We start from the raw sequence: 18,277 nt of genomic DNA on the forward strand, positions 1-18,277 counted from the left end.
ATGGAATCCACCTGCTTGTCCTGTGTCGATGCAACCATGTGCTTAGTTTCAGATTTGCTTTATTTAGATTCAGGCATCAGACAAATTGAAAGGAAACTCAAAATTAACTCTGGATTTATTTCTCACCCAAACCATACTTAAAGTTTAAGTGACTACTTCAAATGTTAGATTGCCCGAAGTCATTTTATATTTTTGAAATTTAACTTTTGAAAATGAAATTGGAAAAAAAATGGAGAAATGCTTCTGCTACGACACCAACATGCAGTAAATCTCATATATACAAAAAGATGTATTAATGGAAACTAATTGGATGATAGACAATTTAACAAATCTAGGAGACCCATAGACTGTATACAACTGTGGGCTAAAGGACTCTAGGCACAGAAAGTGAAGCCATTGCCTCGCCATTGTTTGAAACCTGTATCATCTCACATGCCCAGCAGAGTCCCTGCATTGGTTTATAGTGTCTCAATCGCTACTTTCAGGTCTTCTTCAATACAATACAATGTCCTTTTTTTAACAAATGGTGCCACTTAGTGTGAAATAGACCATAAAGCCCAGAATGTGTTTGAACGAGGATGCCATGTGATTGACAGCTCGTAATGCCCAATGGCTGCCGGTGATTGTGCATTGTCCTCGAGCTCTCAGTCAGGCTCCACCTCCTGCTCCTCCAAATAAGGTTACTTCTGGTTTCAAAAAAACAAAATGCCAAGCAATGAGTAACATCATGGTGGGTGGACAATTGCAAAAAAGCTCACTATTGGCCTCTATTAAAATGAATGAAACTCTATCAAAACTGTAGCTAAAGAAGCTACATCACCTACATTAGCAGTCACTATTTGTAATGCACAGACAACTATCAGTGAATTAGTTTAACACAGAAGAAACTAAGAAATGTAAAAGTTATCAGGCAGTTGCAGAAAATGCAAGACCCCTTTGAGTTCTATCGATTTGTGTTCAGAGTGGTAGAGCAATTTCTTAAATCGATTTCACCTCATGCAGTGTTATGGCCTGTCCTTCATCTCGCCCTCCCCCCGTGGAGGCCTTTTGGCTTTGTCCTGCAGATCGTCCATGTCTGTGACCACATCCTGGGATTTCCTGATGGTTGAGGCGACATCCGGAACGACAAGTTAAATTACCAAGGAGCCCTGTTTCCCTGCTCACGTACATTGTAGACTGGTGTCTACGTGTGTGTTTCCACAATACTGAAGAACTCATCAAACTATCAAAGCTTGTGTCACATATTATGTATGAGCTGGCTGTGCTGACAAAAAGGAATTACAAGTGACGAAAAGAGCAGTTATTAAAAAGGTTTTACAAAACACATTGATGAGAGCTCAGCCCTCCTGTCACTCAGCGTGCACTTTTCCAATGCATTTCTTTTTTTCCCCATTTGAAAGACAAAAACAATGCCGCTTCCTGAAAGGAACGACCGAACTGCCCCCTGATCACCTCAAAGCCTCACCTGGCCAAAGCATCTCTGCCCAACAAAACATCCGATACAATAAATCAATCAACCACGCAAACGGCTTTTTAACAGCAGGCCTTGCCATTCTACTGTATACTCAGCTCCCAAACTGCTACAACTCATTTGGAAAGGAAAGCTACCACTTCCCTGTCAAAGAGAGGGGGGGGGGTACAAGTTGAGGGCAGAAGAGGTGAACAGGAAACGGATTAGAAGTGAAGATCCTCTGGTTTAATTTACTATCTCCCTTATCCTGTAATGACCCCCTGCTCCTTCTCTTAGCTCTGCCGGTTCAGTTATGAATATAGACAGACCTTTAATCACTTGCCTTATGTATTAAACAGCCGATAATGTTCATCCAACCCCAGTGTAGTGATAACTGTGGCGGGGCGGCAGCTCGCACTAAAAGCCTCCCACTGAAAGCTTTAGCAGCAAAATGTGTTTACTTCACAGTGCAGTTCTGGTGTGATTACCGCTCATTCTGTAGCGGAAGGTTTGGATCGCGGGTGCAGAGTGTGATGTTTGCCGAGCACGCCAGCTGTTGTTCTCTGATAAAAAGCGTGGAAACAGCCGACGGTTTCTATAGACAGAAGTGTATTGATTCTCCAAATCCACGGTTCCCACACTTCTGACTTGTCCAAAGACATTGTTCCTTCGGTTTAACAGAAACAGCCTTAGTCCGTGTTTAATCAGAAACAGAGCAGAAAGCAGACTGAGCAACCTTGGACGGCCTGAGGATGGAAATCGGCTGCAGACTTTATCGAAGCTCGGTGAATGAATTCCAATGACTTTAATGAACACATTTTACACATACCCTGCAAATCTTGCATTTTTTTATGAAAGTGTTCATAGTTCACAGATGTTTACTGATGGCTTGTGTGACCCTGTGAATTTTCCTACCGTGCCAAAAGGAAGTGTGTGTGCAGATGGAAGTGAAATTGCTCCACATGTATTGGTTGGATCGCCATGAACTCAGGATCGACTATGATACACTCTAATCACTGGTTTTAGTGCCAAAATCTTTGCACACCTTCTCTTTTACTGAATTTAACATGTTTGCAGACATGAACTCCGGATAATGTCTGGTGAGTAGTAGTGATGGACCACCGGGTGCCACGATGCTTTCTATGCGGCCATTTCAGGACGAGGCCAACATCTGCTGCGTAGACCGGGTTCTCCATTTGGGTGGCCGCTGAAATGAGACACAGCTCTTGTGTCCGCTTGTTGGTGATCATTTATCCCGAAGGAGCCACTGTGCCCGAGTACATCCTGTGAGAGCTGTCAGTATCGCTGTTGACGCTTTGATAGACGGATGGATCTGCAGTGCCTCGTTGACCTGTTGCATGCAGGGCCACACACGCTTGACATAAAGCAGTGTTCAATTCAATTTAAATCACATTTACTTTTATTGTACCAGATCAAAACATGCATTATCTCAAGGAATTTCACGTAGTAATGTTGAGACCTGTCCTGAAACCCATTCCACAGTTGGCTCGGAACTTGAACCAGGAGAGGAGAAATGTTGTCCTCACATACCCACATTACGGGTACATTCCTTTCCTTTCACTCACTTTTTGGGCACTATTTCTTGCCTACAGTGTCTGAAAAGCAGGGAACACCGCTTCTAAGTCAAGTACTACAACCAGAGAACTCCATCTGGTATTAATAGGTTTACTATGGCCTGTCAGAAAGATTTCACAGCAACTTTGCTGCAATGACATCCCTGCTTCGGTAGGGCACCATAGCCAAACACACTGCACTGATGGGATGGTAAACACTTCCGGTGACACTGTGACTTCTCATTCCTCTCCTGCCTGTCAGCGCATGGAGCCGTTTTTTTTACTTTGCACACCACAAGGTAAAATAGATTAACTGGGAGCGGAGACCGGTGGCTAACAGTGAAAATGAACAAAAAGAATCACGTAGTCTGTAAAAAACAGCAATGGAATCACCAGAGTCTGTCATGAATGAAAAATAACATATGAATGTATTCATGTAGCAGAGAAATGGCCTTTTTTCTTCTCACTGTGTCTTTGCTGTTTATTTAGGTCTGATTCCAGGAGCATAGTGAGCTGACTCCCTCCTGTTCTTCTTCTCCCACTCACTGACTCCTCTGTATTGTCTGTGACGTCTCTCTATTGTGGTGTCCAGTGAAGACTCTCGGAGCCAATGGATCTCTCTGCATCATCACCATATCAGAAAATAAAGGTTGTCCTATAGTTTCCAATATAGAGCTGTGTGCCGCATCACATTGTAGCACATTCTGGTGGTAAGTCACTTATCAAGGTTTATTTGCCCGAGTCACTCCCCCTTATCACCATGATGTCGACTTTTAAAACTCAATATTCTAATTTCAAAGTCCCAACAGCAGCCAAGCATCGCTAGTAGTTCCAAAGTCAAGGCTGGTAACTACCAAGCTTTTGCCATTAGGGCCCAGAGGCTGTGAAACTCCTTGCCTGAGGAGATAGGATTTGCCAGCACTTCACTTGTTTTTAAATGATTGCTTAAAACATATTATTATATAGGAAATACTTGTAATGCCTGATTTAACTGGTTTTAATGAATGTAAAAAAAAAAATCTAAATAATGTCCCTTGTGGTATTTTTCTCTCATCTTTGCTTTGTATTGTTTAATTAAATATTTTGAGAAGCCTTTTTATATTTTATTTGTATTATTTAATTAGTCCTTAACCCATTTAATTAGTTAGAATGGGTTGCCAATACAAAAACAAGTTTTTTCAGGCTGCAGCTTCACAGACAATGCTATTTAGTACAATATTGATTTTCTTAGCATACAAAATATAGCCAAAAAAAAAAAAAAAACTGCATCTTTTTCAGTTTTATGGGCCTGAGACTGTGACACTGTGTCCTTGCCTGTCATGCATCAATAACAGGAACTGTTATTTACAGGAGTGGGAACCGTGGACTGACTCTCAGGAGTCACGCAATTTGGAATTGATTCTAAAACGAGAACCAGCTCTTGCGTAGCACTTCTAACAAGCGTCCTCATTATAGCGACGACACCATTTTGATGCTGTTTGTTGTTTCGAAATGTGATAATTGAAGATTCAAAAAGAAGGACAAACAGTTATCTAACAGCTTAAATGAACCGCAAAGTGAGGTCACATCCTGCATTAGTCATGAGGCACACTGTCTTAACTTTTCTCCTGGGCAGCCTAACTCAGAAATGGTTTGAAGCTGCCTTTATGCTCTATATTTAGGCCACATTTGCAGAATAATGTCAATAGTCTGTTTATCACACACTCTGCATGGGGCCATGTAAAGACTCAAGTGTATTCCCTCGCTCTCTTTCTTTAATCTTGTCTTTCTCACCCCTCTGCCTCTCTGGGAATGTTTTTCGGGGGCTTACAGCGCGTCGGTCTTGCCCGCGTCTCAGAGAAACTCTGAATTCGTTGCTCATATCGGAGCACAGATGCTGAGTTTATTAGTAATGCCAGCCTTGTCGTTGTTCTGTGCTGAACGAATAAGAGGCTTGCGAGGGCGGCTTATCTGTGAGAGTGCAAACACACACACACACACTCACAGGGAACGGCACAATGCAGAAACACACAATCAATACAAAAAGTCTACACACGCATAAAGCCCATGTGAGCATGCATGTAAGCACAGATAGGAACAGAACCTTTGACGCACATTTAACGCGTATTAATGATGGGAAAACATCATTAACATATGTACACACCAGCTCTCTTTGGTCACGCTGGAGTGTAAACAAGTGAAAGATGGTTTCAGAGTGATTGTGGGCCTTGTCTTGTTAGGTGCTGCGTGAATAAGAGGCTTGCAGGGGAGGCTTATCTGTTGGCACTGCGCTCTCTCCCGCAAACATGCACAAGCACACCACCTCTACGCGCTTTGGAGGCCTTATCGGAGTCAGGGGAGATAACATTGCGATGCGAGAGGGTAAGGAACTGATCGCGGCATGAATGGAGCCTGTGCCTGGCTGGGGAAGGTTCTCATACAGTCAAATCCACCCGGGAGCAGTTCCCTAGGTTACAGAGCAGATGTTGTGACCTGAAGCACAGTTTCCCCGACCAGGCGAACATGACTAACGACGCCCTCAGCTCGGTGATACGTATGTGGTGTGAGAGGCACAATGGCAGTGCACTCTGCAATATGCTTATGGCAGCGCACACTGAGGGCTGTTGGGAAGAAAACGAATGATTGCTCACAAGGTAGCAATCTGCTGACAAAACTGGAGGCGGTTAGAGCTCGTTTGATACTCTACCACTGGTTATGATATAAAAGAGGACAGAAAAATGTGTTCATGGTTTATTTGTTAATGTACATGAACAGAATATTAGGGATTTTTGGGGATTAAAGTTGTAAGCTTTTTACATGAAGATGTAACCTTAGAAAAATGTAGTCTTAATATTAGGAGAATAACTTTTTTGATGGAGGAGAAACTCGTTATAGGGCGGTGTGGCGCAGGGGGTAGAGTGGTCGTTCTCCAACAAGAGTTTGCCGGTTCAATCCCAACTCTTCCCCATCTGCATGCCGAGGTGTCCTTGGCAAGATGCTGAACCCCTAAATGGCCCCTCATAGATGTTGAGTGTACTAATTGTAAGTCGCTTTGGACAAAAGCGTCAGCCAAATGACATGTAATGTAATTGTAATGTTATATCACTTAAAATTTTTACAAAAAACAAGTCTTAATTTTATAAGAATAAAAATGTCATTATACCAAAAATATAGTTATACCTGTATTACACTGAAGTTGTAATATTACTGAAATTAAGTTTTAATTGAGAAGACATTATGAGTTACATAATTTTAAGAGATTAAATAATAAACTGAACCTTTTAATAAGGTGAACCTTTGCTGCCCAGAGTTTCACTCCTTGTGCATCCAAAAATAATAATGAATCCAATTTCATTTCAATACCAAGCAGGTGTCTATTTTTTATCATTGGATAAACAATAGACAGGTCAGGTTTAATGAAGGAGATGGACCCAGGATGCAGAGTTCTAAACAAAAGGTATCCTTTTAAAAGGTGAAAGTTTTTAACAGAAAAAAAACACTAAAAGCACACAGGGGAAACACCGGCGGCTTACACCAAGATGCAGAGGACGGGAGCTCAGGAGACAAGGCAATACAAAAAGCACAAGAGACGAAGCACACATTTAGACAAAACATTACGACGACGAACCAACAAGGACAAAGTGAAGCACAGAAGCTTATATACACAGACAGGGAAGGCAGGGGTAATTGAACACAGGTGGGACACATGAGGACTGGTGCAGACAATCACAAAGACAGGAAGTGAAGAAAGAAAATACACTAGGAGCAGGGCCTACAAAATAAAACAGGAAACAGAACACGGAGTGGGAAAACCAGAGACACAGAAACACATACAAACATAAACACAAGGTAATGATAATTAAAAAAAAAAACACTCCATGACATAGACCACGGCCAAACATTTCCTGTGTGTTGCTTATTTTTCCGAATAGATTTCTTACACAATCTTTTCAAAGTCCTGATACGCTGATGTGCCAAATAAGTATTTCATTACATATTTGTGAAACTATATTAAAGTTTAACTGAACAGGATGCTTTTTTGATTCTAACGCAGGCAAACAACTGATCTTCCGATGATCCCCCTCTAACATGATATGTAGCCTAAAATTACAGCTTTTTCTTGTAATATTTTGACTTTACACTTTTTCTCATAAAACTACTATTTATTCTTGAAAAAAACTTTCTTCAGCATGGCCCTAATACACTGTTGTATCAACGTGGAGCTGAAATCTAATTATTTCTCAAGTTTTATTTATATTACTGTGGTGACTGTGCCCTTTCCAACCGTTTTCACCAGGTTACTGACAAAAGATGTCACTCATAGAAATTTGGTTTGTGTAATATTTTGTGTGGGCAGGCACTAAAAGGCGTCTGTAATGTCACTTCAAGTGAGATTTACGAAGTGGAATAATCTATTTTGCGTGACTTTGGTCCCAGGTTTTAAAGTCACAATTTAATTTTTTTCCACAGACAGTAAGCATGTTTGAGATTAACTGTGCCTTTCCTAAAAAGCTGACACAAGAAGGCGGCGGAAGGAGGAGGCTGCGACTAAACTTTAGATTCAAGATTGACAGTTTCCAGCAGCTTTCGGTGGCAACACTAAGTCAACGGAATATTTACATCCTGTTACAGCATCTCAATTTAATACAATTTTATTGGGCCAGGCACTCAGCACTGAAGTTTAGAGAGCATCTGTGAAACTGGGATTTTCAGTTATCACTCAAACGCTATCAGAGGAAATCATGTTTCCTTACAGCTGGGTCTGAAAGTGCAGGTTAACGTCCACAAATACTTTTTGTAAAACGGAAAAATATAAATACACACAAAATATACAGTACCTGCCATTATATTTAACTTTATATTCCCATGCACTGGTGAATCAATTTGAAAAATCATAACTTCATTTAGATTTTTAAGGGTAATGTTGTACAATGGAATATTTTTGATTTCTGTTTCACTGTGCTGATGGGAACAAAAAAAAAAAACTTTAAGTTGGCAGTGTGTGTGTGTGTGTGTGTGTGTGTGTGTGTGTGTGTGTGTGTGTGTGTGTGTGTGTGTGTGTGTGTGTGTGTGTGTGTGTGTGTGTGTGTGTGTGTGTGTGTGTGTGTGTGTGTGTATGCTTTGGAAAGAAAATGTTTCTCAGCCTTATTATTCCAGAACAAAGCTGACTGTGTCAGAGCTGTCAAAACTTTGTCTGCTAATGAACCTCATACTGTATCTGTAGATGCTTCATGCACTATAGATGATTCAACAGCAGAATAAAAGGCCAACTTTAGTGTTAAACTGCTTCAGCAATGGACTTTTTCCACTATGGAATTGCAATTTAACATTTAACAGTTAAATTTTCTTTTTTCTTTTGCTGTTAATCATTGCAATTTGAACATAATTATAACACACAGATTAGTTATTGACCTTTGAGAACAATATCTAATGACGATAATCTCATCCACTTCCTTAGCATTGAGGCTTGCAGGTCTTTACTCAGTAAATATAGAGCTGGTTCACAAATAATGTAGATAAGGAAAAGTGGGTCCTGAACTTGATGGAATGAGAATCAACCTCGGTGAAAGCAGAGGTTCTTTGGAAAGGCCTGTACTTAAACAAATCTGAGTGGATGAGCTGGTCATAGGAGCAACGAAAAAGCATCATACCTGATTTGGAACATCAAATTGTACCCTTACAAAGCAGTACCACTCATGACCGACAGATCTTACTCAGAACTATAAGGCCAAGCTAGTAAAGATCCCAAAGGAGTGAAAGGAGAAAAAAATCATCTCCCTGGCCCTTTGAAAAATGTTTACTGGCAAGGACACAGTAGGTTAAAAAAGAAGGAGGCACCTCTCAGACCCATCATCTCCACATCAGGCAGTATTATGCACAAAGCAGCCAAGTACTTGTTGGGGAAGAGGAACCGTTACATCAAGAACAAGAAGGTGCCTCCTCTCAGTAATTGGAATCCTTCAGTGTAAGTGAAATACTCAATGGTTTAATGGCCAAGGAAGCTGCCAAAGTCATTAGACATAAGTTTGGACAGGATTGCAGTTCATTAATGAAGTTGGAAGAGAATGGAATGATATAATTCTTGGCCCCTTACAACTATGGGGATGAAGATGTAAATTGCAAAACCAAAGTACAGGAAGTCACCACACGGGATCCAATACCCTCACAACCAGCCATCATCTGCAACACGAAAGTTCAGGGGTGAGATTGGATAGAGAAAGGCTTTTAATATCGCCCTCCTGACCAATGACTACAAGAAATGGATGTTTAAGACCCCAGTCCATCCCACTGGTCTTTGAACATCTCCACCTAGTCTTGGGCACAGGGCTTACCGTAAACCTCACTGTGAGGTATCTGCTGATTCATCCAGAGGACACCACATTTCTTGAGATGAAGCTGTGAAGAACACTAAACTGGGGAAGCTCAATGAGCCTCAGGGAAGCTGTGAGAAGACCAGAAGCAAGCAACATCTTTGGTCCAGGAGCACTATTCCCAAGACTGCCAACAAGATTGACCCGGAAGGAATTAAGGTAATCAGGCAAGACACTGGCATCGGAAAGAAGATCCAAGAGGCATCACTCTGCAGCCACTACCCTTAACAACCATGTGACCTTTGTCACATGAAGCAGTGTGTTAAATGTCACGTGCCTGAGCCAGCTTTAGTTGCTGAGTTAAAACCCATGAGATATGGTTGAAAGCTTTAATGTTAAGTAAGGGAACCCGTGTGCTTAAAATATCTTCACCCAATAATAATATACGTTCGACTTTTACTCCCTTTTTCTTAGGGTCAAACTTTATTCAAAACTGGTCATAGACTCACCGGTGTTCTGACAATATTAAAAAAAAACATACTGTTGTTTCAGAGGTGTGACAAAATGATCTTTCTGTCTCTTTGGAGTAATGTTAATGTATACTACATATAACTTATTGTCATCATTAAACATATTGTGCATACAGTGCAAACACTCATATAGGAACAGATCTGCTTCTGGGCCCTGACCAATATTAACCATTAAGAACAAATGTTTTCCTGACAAGCAGACAGACTGATGTGTTAAAAGCATTATTTGTTAAAATTATAGTAAAGAACAATTATTCATATTTCACATCATTTGTGAGCTTCAAGTAATTGTAGTACTGTTCATGCTACACGGTAAATAGCTCTTCTCCTTCAGCCTTTGGGTAAGCTGCTGCATATTTTGACTGCAGTTAGAAACCCTCACTCATCCTTTGCACAGCAGGTCTTTCTGTGCTGGCATATTGTCCTGGGTGCTTCTCTAGTTAGCAGCTACACTGAAACAGGGCGAACTCTCATTAACTCAAAAGCCTCAACAGGATCAAATAAGGCCAATGAAGGATTTGTCTGCTTACTCTGGTCAGAACAAGCAGTTTCAGCTCAAAATGCCCAAATATGTTCTTTTCTTTCTTGTTGTCAATTTCTTAAATATTGGATAACAACACAAATTGTATTATTTGTGTTATGTGCTACCACAAATGTATCATGACTACAGATGTGTTCAGAATTTTGTTCCCATTTCCTCTCACCCTGCCTTGTATGCATGAGAGTATGTTATAATCACTAAGTAGGTTTACTATAGTTAAAGTAAACAGGGATCAGGACCTATTACATCTCACCATGAATCAGTTCAATTCAGTAAATTATGTTGTATAGTGTGGGGATGCATGCAAGCCAATAGGATTAGAGACGTGATCTACAGTTAATTAATCATCATGTGGCCTAATCAACGTCATGATGCTGTCATTATGAAGTCATCATCACCACATTATATTTGTGAACAATGACTGATTGGGACACATGCAGCACCTGCAGGGTGTGTGCATCATACAATATCATAAAACTAGTTATGGGTATCACAATTTAAAAAAGTTTGCAGTCTATATCTTTGTCATGTGCTACCTTTGGTATTTGTTTAAAGTTTCTACACAATCAGGTTTAGGGACAGTCTTTTTGATTATATTTGATCTTTTTAGGATTTTATTCTTTAATTTCATTTTGACCTCGGCCACTAAGACAGCCCCTTCTGAATTTTCTCTCATCAAATTGGACACTGAGACATCAATCATCTATTGATTGACTTTCTGGCATTCCTTAGATTTATTATCTTTCCATTCACATATCTAGGTTTATACTTTCCATCAGTGTGTCTGACTTGTTTATTGTTTGGTTATTTGTGTTGCTGTGGCTCAGGAGATACAGCGGGTCGTCCACTAACTGGAATGTTGCTAGTGCGATCCCTGTCTCCTACAGCCCTCATGCCAAAGTGTCCTTGGGCAGAACACTGAACCCTGTCAGCAGTGATAGGTAGAAAAATTGTTTATAGATTCTGCACTGTATAAAATGATGAATGTGACTTATGGTGGATAAATTAGAAAGTGCTATATGATAATTTTTTAAGAAGTCTACCGTAGAATATAATACTCAATATGTAGATGTATGAGCTCAGTTAGCATTTATATGGATTTCTTTACGGTTGCAATTGTCATTTTTACATGGAGTGGAAGCTATTTAGGTGTATTGTATATGATATGAGCTTTGTGTGTATCCACTCCTGCCTCTTTGCCAGTATCTATGCTTGTTTGCAGCCTGTAGCTATCACAATGTCTTGTGCCATTGAGCATATCTTCCTACAGTTTTCAGTGTGTTAGCATTGATAATTCTGACTTCAGAACAATTCAGATAATGTCATAGATTTATACCTTAAATAAAATAACTATAAAGCATTAATGTAACAGTTCATATCTTGCATTCCTGTTGGTGCACTTGTGTTTTCATGAACAGCTCGGAACTATTCCATTCTCTAAATGTTATTTCCAATGCCATCACTTCTCACGAAAGGAAACAGTCTGAGCAGGGAATAGGTGCTGTGGATGAATTCCTGGATTGAGGCTTTAAGTCACTGCTGAGTTTGTACTTTCACCTGTGCGCAAACGGATTTCAGCCAATATAACCTGCTACTGTCTGCAATAGCCATAACAGCAAATCAATGGCTTGATTCATAATGACAGAGGCTGAAGCTGTAGCAGCTTATGTTGATACTGACAGTGCCTTTGTGCTTCCCATCTCCAGCTTTTGCCCGAGTGGATCGGGTGTGACACAAACACTACCAGGGTCGGGGATTTTACAGCTTTAGTGGCAGCTCGTTTTTGTGATAACAGTGTCTGACCCAGTCAAATTCTGGCAAGTGGAGAGAATTTAAAAGATAAGCTCTAAAGCATTTCAGGTTGACAAATACAATTCATTAAAATGGCTGAAAGACAGGAATGGTGATGTTCTGACATTACAGGTATTTATTTTAAAAGGTAAAGTATTGAAGTAAAACCACAAATATCTATATCTGTACCTTCAGTCCATCAAGCCTCATCTTGAATTGGCTTGTGGAGATCAGAAACGTTTCTGATCACTGATCCAAGCCTTACTGAGAGGATTTCTATCGAGCCATCCAATTATTTCTGTCCTACCACCGGTTCCAACATGGTCCCCTGATGATCGGGCAATCAAGCCGACAATTTTAGCGGCTTAGAATGTGGAGAGCATTGGTCAGTGACCGGACATAGCAGTGCACTGCTTGTTAGGAGAAAGCTCTCTTGTTGTGAATTTTTATTAACCATAGGTTAGAATGATGGTTGCTGTGTTCCCGATGTTCATTTTTGACTGATCTCCAGTAGTCCCAAGGAATTGTTCTGCCGAGACACCATTACATTTACCACTGTCTCTGGAAAGGCTGGCATAGTTCAGAGGAAAGATATGGTTTAAGGATTTTGTGCTACTTTGGATTCAGCCATCATCCTCAGCAGAAGCTGTGAGCCAGTAATAATATATAATGTATTATAACTGATACATGCATGTATTTTTGAACAGAATCCAAGAGAATAAAATCCTGGTTCATACCTTGAACCTCCACTTATTTATCCAGACCAGATCTCATTCTTAAACTCTTTATACCTGTATAGTTTTACAAGATTCTTGGAGAGGAAGTAAGAGGTCAGCGGTATTTCAAGTTGTGGCGACTGGTCTGTGACATAATTTTTTCAATGCGGCTTATGGTTTCCAGGTACTGAGTTTTCAAACCACATTCATGCAACAGGAGTAGCCCCTCTGTTATATACAAGCTCCTTGTTTTGTCTCGGCTGGTTAGAATCCTTCAGAATCACCCCGTTCTGTGTCACATTCACTCTCCTCCACGTTTGATCTTGTTGCCTTCAGGCAAATTTCCTGCCTGCATTTGTGCCATGTGGAAGAACATGAATCGCCGTCTGAATGATGAAAAACATCGCCATAAAGAGTGATTTATGGCGCAATGAAATAAACCATGGGGATAAATACAAAACAACTGACACATTTATATACTGAGCATCTTGCATTATTATACAATTATTGTCCTTCAATATTTTTTTTTATAATCGCAATATAAGCATAAATACTGTAGTAGTAATTTCCCCGCTCTTTGTTAATGTGATCCTTCTATGCAGCCGTGTGGGGCTATCATGTAAATGAAATGACTTATTCGTGCCAGTAACCAGTGTCACATGATCTGAGTGTCTGAAGACCTGCTGTGAAACAATTAGAGTAAACTACTTATGTAGAGCAGTGTCAGTGTATCAGTTCATATTTGTATAAACATGGCAACATCACACGTATTGTGTGTGCAATTCTTCGCTGCCATGGTAGGTTCCCTGCAAAGTAGACTAAAAAACATCCTTAACACCTATTTAGATACAAACGAATATATATAGTTGTTATCGCAGGTTGATGCAGTGAGCGAGGAAAATTGTTGTGTGTCACCAAAGCTTATGTGTAGCTGCCGTGACAAGGAACAGGAAGTGGGAGAAATTGTGAGAGATTCGAAAGGGAAATTAAATTTGTCACATGCTCGAAATGTTAATATTTATAGCAAATTACTGAAAATGTGTTGCATGTTTTGGTTTTTAATCAATTGAATAATGATTTGAAATATGATAGAAAGTAATTAGCTGACAGAAGAATGTAATAGTGTGTGTGTGTGTGTGTGTGTGTGTGTGTGCGTGTGTGTTTGTGGGAGTGTGTTACTGTACTTTTTGTTACTGTATCTTTGTGAGGACCATTTTAAGCACAGATCCTACAGAGTGAGAACATTTTTGGAAAGTGAGGACATTTTGGACGTTTCTTCCCTTTTGGTGCTTTTAGAGGGTTAGGACTTGGTTTTAGGGTTAGAATAAGCTTTCAGTTAAGGTTCGGGTAAGAGTTAGGCTTAGGCATTTAGTTTGGATGGTTAAGGTTGTGTTATGGGGATAGGAAATGTATTATGTCAATGACTGTCCTCACTAAGAAAGAAGTACAAACATGTGTGTGTGTGTGAAAGTTACCAATAGAGTATAAATATTATGATTGAATATAATAAAATAGTGATGTTGTATATGTTTTATAAATCATTATTATATTATGTATCTGGCTGCATTTGGCAAGTCAGTTTAGAAGCAAACATTGTAGTGACCTTCAGAATCTTTAACCATAAACAGAATGCTGTCTCTGTAAACCTGTGAGAGTATATTGGCTGTTGATAGCTCCACTCTTTGTGTTATATGTCAACTATTTCCAAAGGCAAATCAATAACTAACATTAACAGTGCACGTGGGAGCTCACAGCAGTGCATGTGGTAAAGTCCTTCATTAAACCAAGTCTAACTTTTATATCACAACACATACAGTATACTGCGGCTGGGCTGCGGCCTGTGCGCTACCTTAGGAAACACACATCTCAAATCCCAGCATCAACGAGTGGATCCAGTTTGACAATAAAACGTCCCTCAACCATAACAAAGTGGTTTTTCAGGACTGGTTTTGAATGAGGAAAAAAAAAAAAAGGTTAGGCTTTAAATGGTTAACCAATTTTCGATCGGTCGCCTTTATGGGTGCCCAGCTTGCAAATGAATTGTGATATTCAGCGTGGAGCAATCCCATCAGCCCCCAGTCAATGTCTCAGTGCCTTTAACAACCATTAAGAGCTAATCAATAAACTGATAGGGCAGGAGCCATGGCCCGAGGGTGAGATTACACCACTTTATTGTCATGAGCAATCATTCTGAAGCACTGAGGTATCGCTGCTCACATGTCGCACGATTCCCAATTGGTTTGAGTTTGTTTAGGGAAGAAGTAATCTGTGTTCATAAAACAATACCATCAAATATATATGAAATCTATAGATAATGGGATAAGCGCCTCTTCAGATTAACATGCAGCTCATCCGTGCCTCTTGTAGGATTCTCCTTATTATTTTACCTGAGCAACTACGTGTATTTATATTAAAATTAGTGCTGTCAGTTAAACGCGTTATTAACGGCGTTAACGCAAACCCATTTTAACGCCGTTAATTTTTTTATCGTGAGATTAACGCAGAGCTGCCAACTCTCACACGTGTGTGTGTGTCCTCCCAGATAGCGCACCGGTCCGGCGGCTCCGCCCACCGCCACCACGCACTCGCTCAGAGAGATACAGTGAGATCAGAGCTCGTTCACGTGAAGTCGGTCACGCTCAGTGACTGACTGCCTCTTAACTATGGAAACAGTGAAAACACAGAGTTTCTCTGGTCTCAGCTGATCAGAGATCAGCGCAGCAGCTTCTTGATCAGAGCAGAAGCTGCAGTTGGTTTCTACCGATCTTCAGTATATGTGTTCGCCTCCAGTCTGACCTGCCCTCGCTTTTTGTTTTAATATTTCGCCGACACTTGCCTGTATATTTTGTTTGTTTGTTATTTTGTTGTTTGTCTGTTTGAGTAGCTGGCTGAAAGCAAAGAAGTAGTAGTCTTACCTTTTATTGGTAACCGAACTGTTACGGTTCATTGTTTCTGAAATAAGAGGCCTGAATGCTATGTTCACAGCAAACTTGAAAAAAAGAATATATTAAGCCATGGTTTAGCTGCACTATAGGCTGAGTCCTTGTTTACCTGAAATGTGCACTTTATAATTTTATTTTGTATCGCCCTGTTTGGCAATGTTGTTTTGCAATAAAATAAAACATTTGCATAAAGCAAGCCAATTCACTTTTCCATGTTAATAAGAGCATTAAAACGAAAAAAAAAATTATGGAAAAAAAAAAAATGAAGGGACATTTAGAATAGATAATAAATGCGATTAATCGCGATTAAATATTTTAATCGTTGACAGCACTAATTAAAATGCAATTAAACATTATGGGTTTTGAGGTCACATGGCATTGTCCCATACTGGATTAACCCCATTTCATTATTTCTTGCCATTGAAACACAGCTTGATTTACCTTCGATATAATCACCTACTTGATATAACTTGTTAATTATTATTCAGGGTTTTGATAAATGGAGGGGATGCAATCCCTCCACCACAGGTTCGCTCAGCCCCTTACCTTCCTCGGGACCCAAACCACAGACCTCCCAGTTTGTGCTGCCGCAGATCACAATCAGGCTTATCAGCGCCCCACAGGATACCTCATATCTCCAGTGTTGTTTGGTATGGCCCAGAGAGATGATACGGCCCTCTAGATGTCAACAGAGGCATCAGTGCAATAAACCCCCATCCTGCACCTTACAGCAGTGGCCACATAAACACAAAACCCCACTTTATAATAATCCCAACATCCAATCCAAATATATGATCAGCCATCATTTGACTGTATTTGTTATTTTATCAAAGATGCTATTATGAACATAATTACGTGTCACACCTTGTTATAACCCTTTCGATTTAAAAAATCTTATGATGCAAATTGAAAACCATGTTTTTCATCCATAGCCCTGTCTATCGATGAAATGGGCAATGTTCTTTAGAGTCCACAAACTATTCAGATTTACACCTTTTCCTCTCCTTTTCATCTCCTCTCTCTATCGACCTGTTTATAATGTTATGTATGCGAGCAAAGAGAGCTACCATCACTCCCTTTCTCCAACATATCAAAACGTCAAAGAAAAGAGGAGAGCTGGTTGAGAAGCAGTGGAGTGATGGATATCTGGTGTTGAGGTTCCACACATGTGGGCCAGAGAAGGGTGTCTGTCACTTTCTCTCCTCAGCGTCTCCCACTTTTATCAACGGTGAGAGGGACGGTAGGAAAACAGCCTCTCTGACAAACAGCAGAGTTGTGTGAGTTGAGAGAGAGAGAGAGAGAGAGAGAGAGAGAGAGAGAGAGAGAGAGAGAGAGAGAGAGAGAGAGAGAGAGAGAGAGAGAGAGAGAGAGAGAGAGAGAGAGAGAGAGAGAGAGAGAGACTAACTACAACTTCCGTGCAGCTGCGTGAAGCTACACAGGATTATCATGAGGCAGTCTGGAAATAAGTGGATCTGTACTTCAAAATAAAAGACAATGTTGGGTGATATTTGATTTGAAACCAGTATATTATTATCAAGGGTTAGGGTTAGGTAGGATTGTTTTTGATGACATGTCCTCTGGATGTAATGTGTCATCAGTTCTGAGCACATGGTGCCATTTTTTACAGGCTACAAATATCATGTGTTGTCTAATAAACCTTTCTACTTTCACATTAAATTGTGGCCCTGATAAGTTTCCTAAGATGTCACCAATATGAAATCACTCTTCTAATTCCAGTGATGACAGGTACATTTTGTATACTTTTACTGTAGATGTAACTCCACAGCTTCTAAAGCCTGAGTGAAGTGCGAGACAACAGACACTTACAAGTTCACTAAAAATACAAGGGGCAGCATTGTGGTGTTGTTCCAGGTTCCAATACCTGTTTGGGTGAGGTCTTTCTGAGTGGAGGTTGCTTGATCTTCTTGTGTGTGTGTCGGTTATCCTTGGACAAGCTGGCTTCCTCACACAATCTAAAGACATGCAGACGGGGATGTGGTGGTTTGTCTGTATATTGGATCTGTGATAGGCTGGCAACCGGTCCAGGGTGGACCTCGCCTCGCCCAATGTCAACTGGGATTGCTCCAGCTCCCCTTGCAACCCTCAGAGTATGTTAAGCTTTATAGGTACTAGTTACCAAAAATACAGGCCTCTCCTTATTTAAATGAAGTTTAAGGTAAGTAAAATGCATTTCTGGATTACTAGAGCTTACCCAAGGGTAATAATCGAGGCACGAGCCGTTTGCCCGTAAGCACTAATATCATTATCTGCAATGTGCATATGGTCACTTTAAGGTGTTTGAATTAAACATACTCATAAACTCTATGGAGGGATTACAAACCTTATGGGGGCCGTAAAAAAAAGCCTGGGGCAGTTGGACCAAAACACACACACGAGAGAGAGAGAGAGAGAGAGAGAGAGAGAGAGAGAGAGAGAGAGAGAG

General features: G+C 40.4%; 1 long non-coding RNA gene across 1 annotated transcript; it reads right to left on the reverse strand.

The window, feature by feature from the left end:
- Nucleotides 1-370: 370 nt before the first annotated feature.
- Nucleotides 371-17,830, reverse strand: LOC128451547 (uncharacterized). The gene is made up of 3 exons (XR_008340120.1): nucleotides 17,717-17,830; nucleotides 994-1,098; nucleotides 371-686 (listed from the first exon to the last, which is right to left on the reverse strand). It is a non-coding gene; the product is annotated as an uncharacterized LOC128451547 (long non-coding RNA).
- Between the last annotated feature and the right edge of the window lie 447 nt (nucleotides 17,831-18,277).

Source organism: Pleuronectes platessa, chromosome 11 (assembly GCF_947347685.1).
Source record: "Pleuronectes platessa chromosome 11, fPlePla1.1, whole genome shotgun sequence".
Taxonomy (NCBI): domain Eukaryota; kingdom Metazoa; phylum Chordata; class Actinopteri; order Pleuronectiformes; family Pleuronectidae; genus Pleuronectes; species Pleuronectes platessa.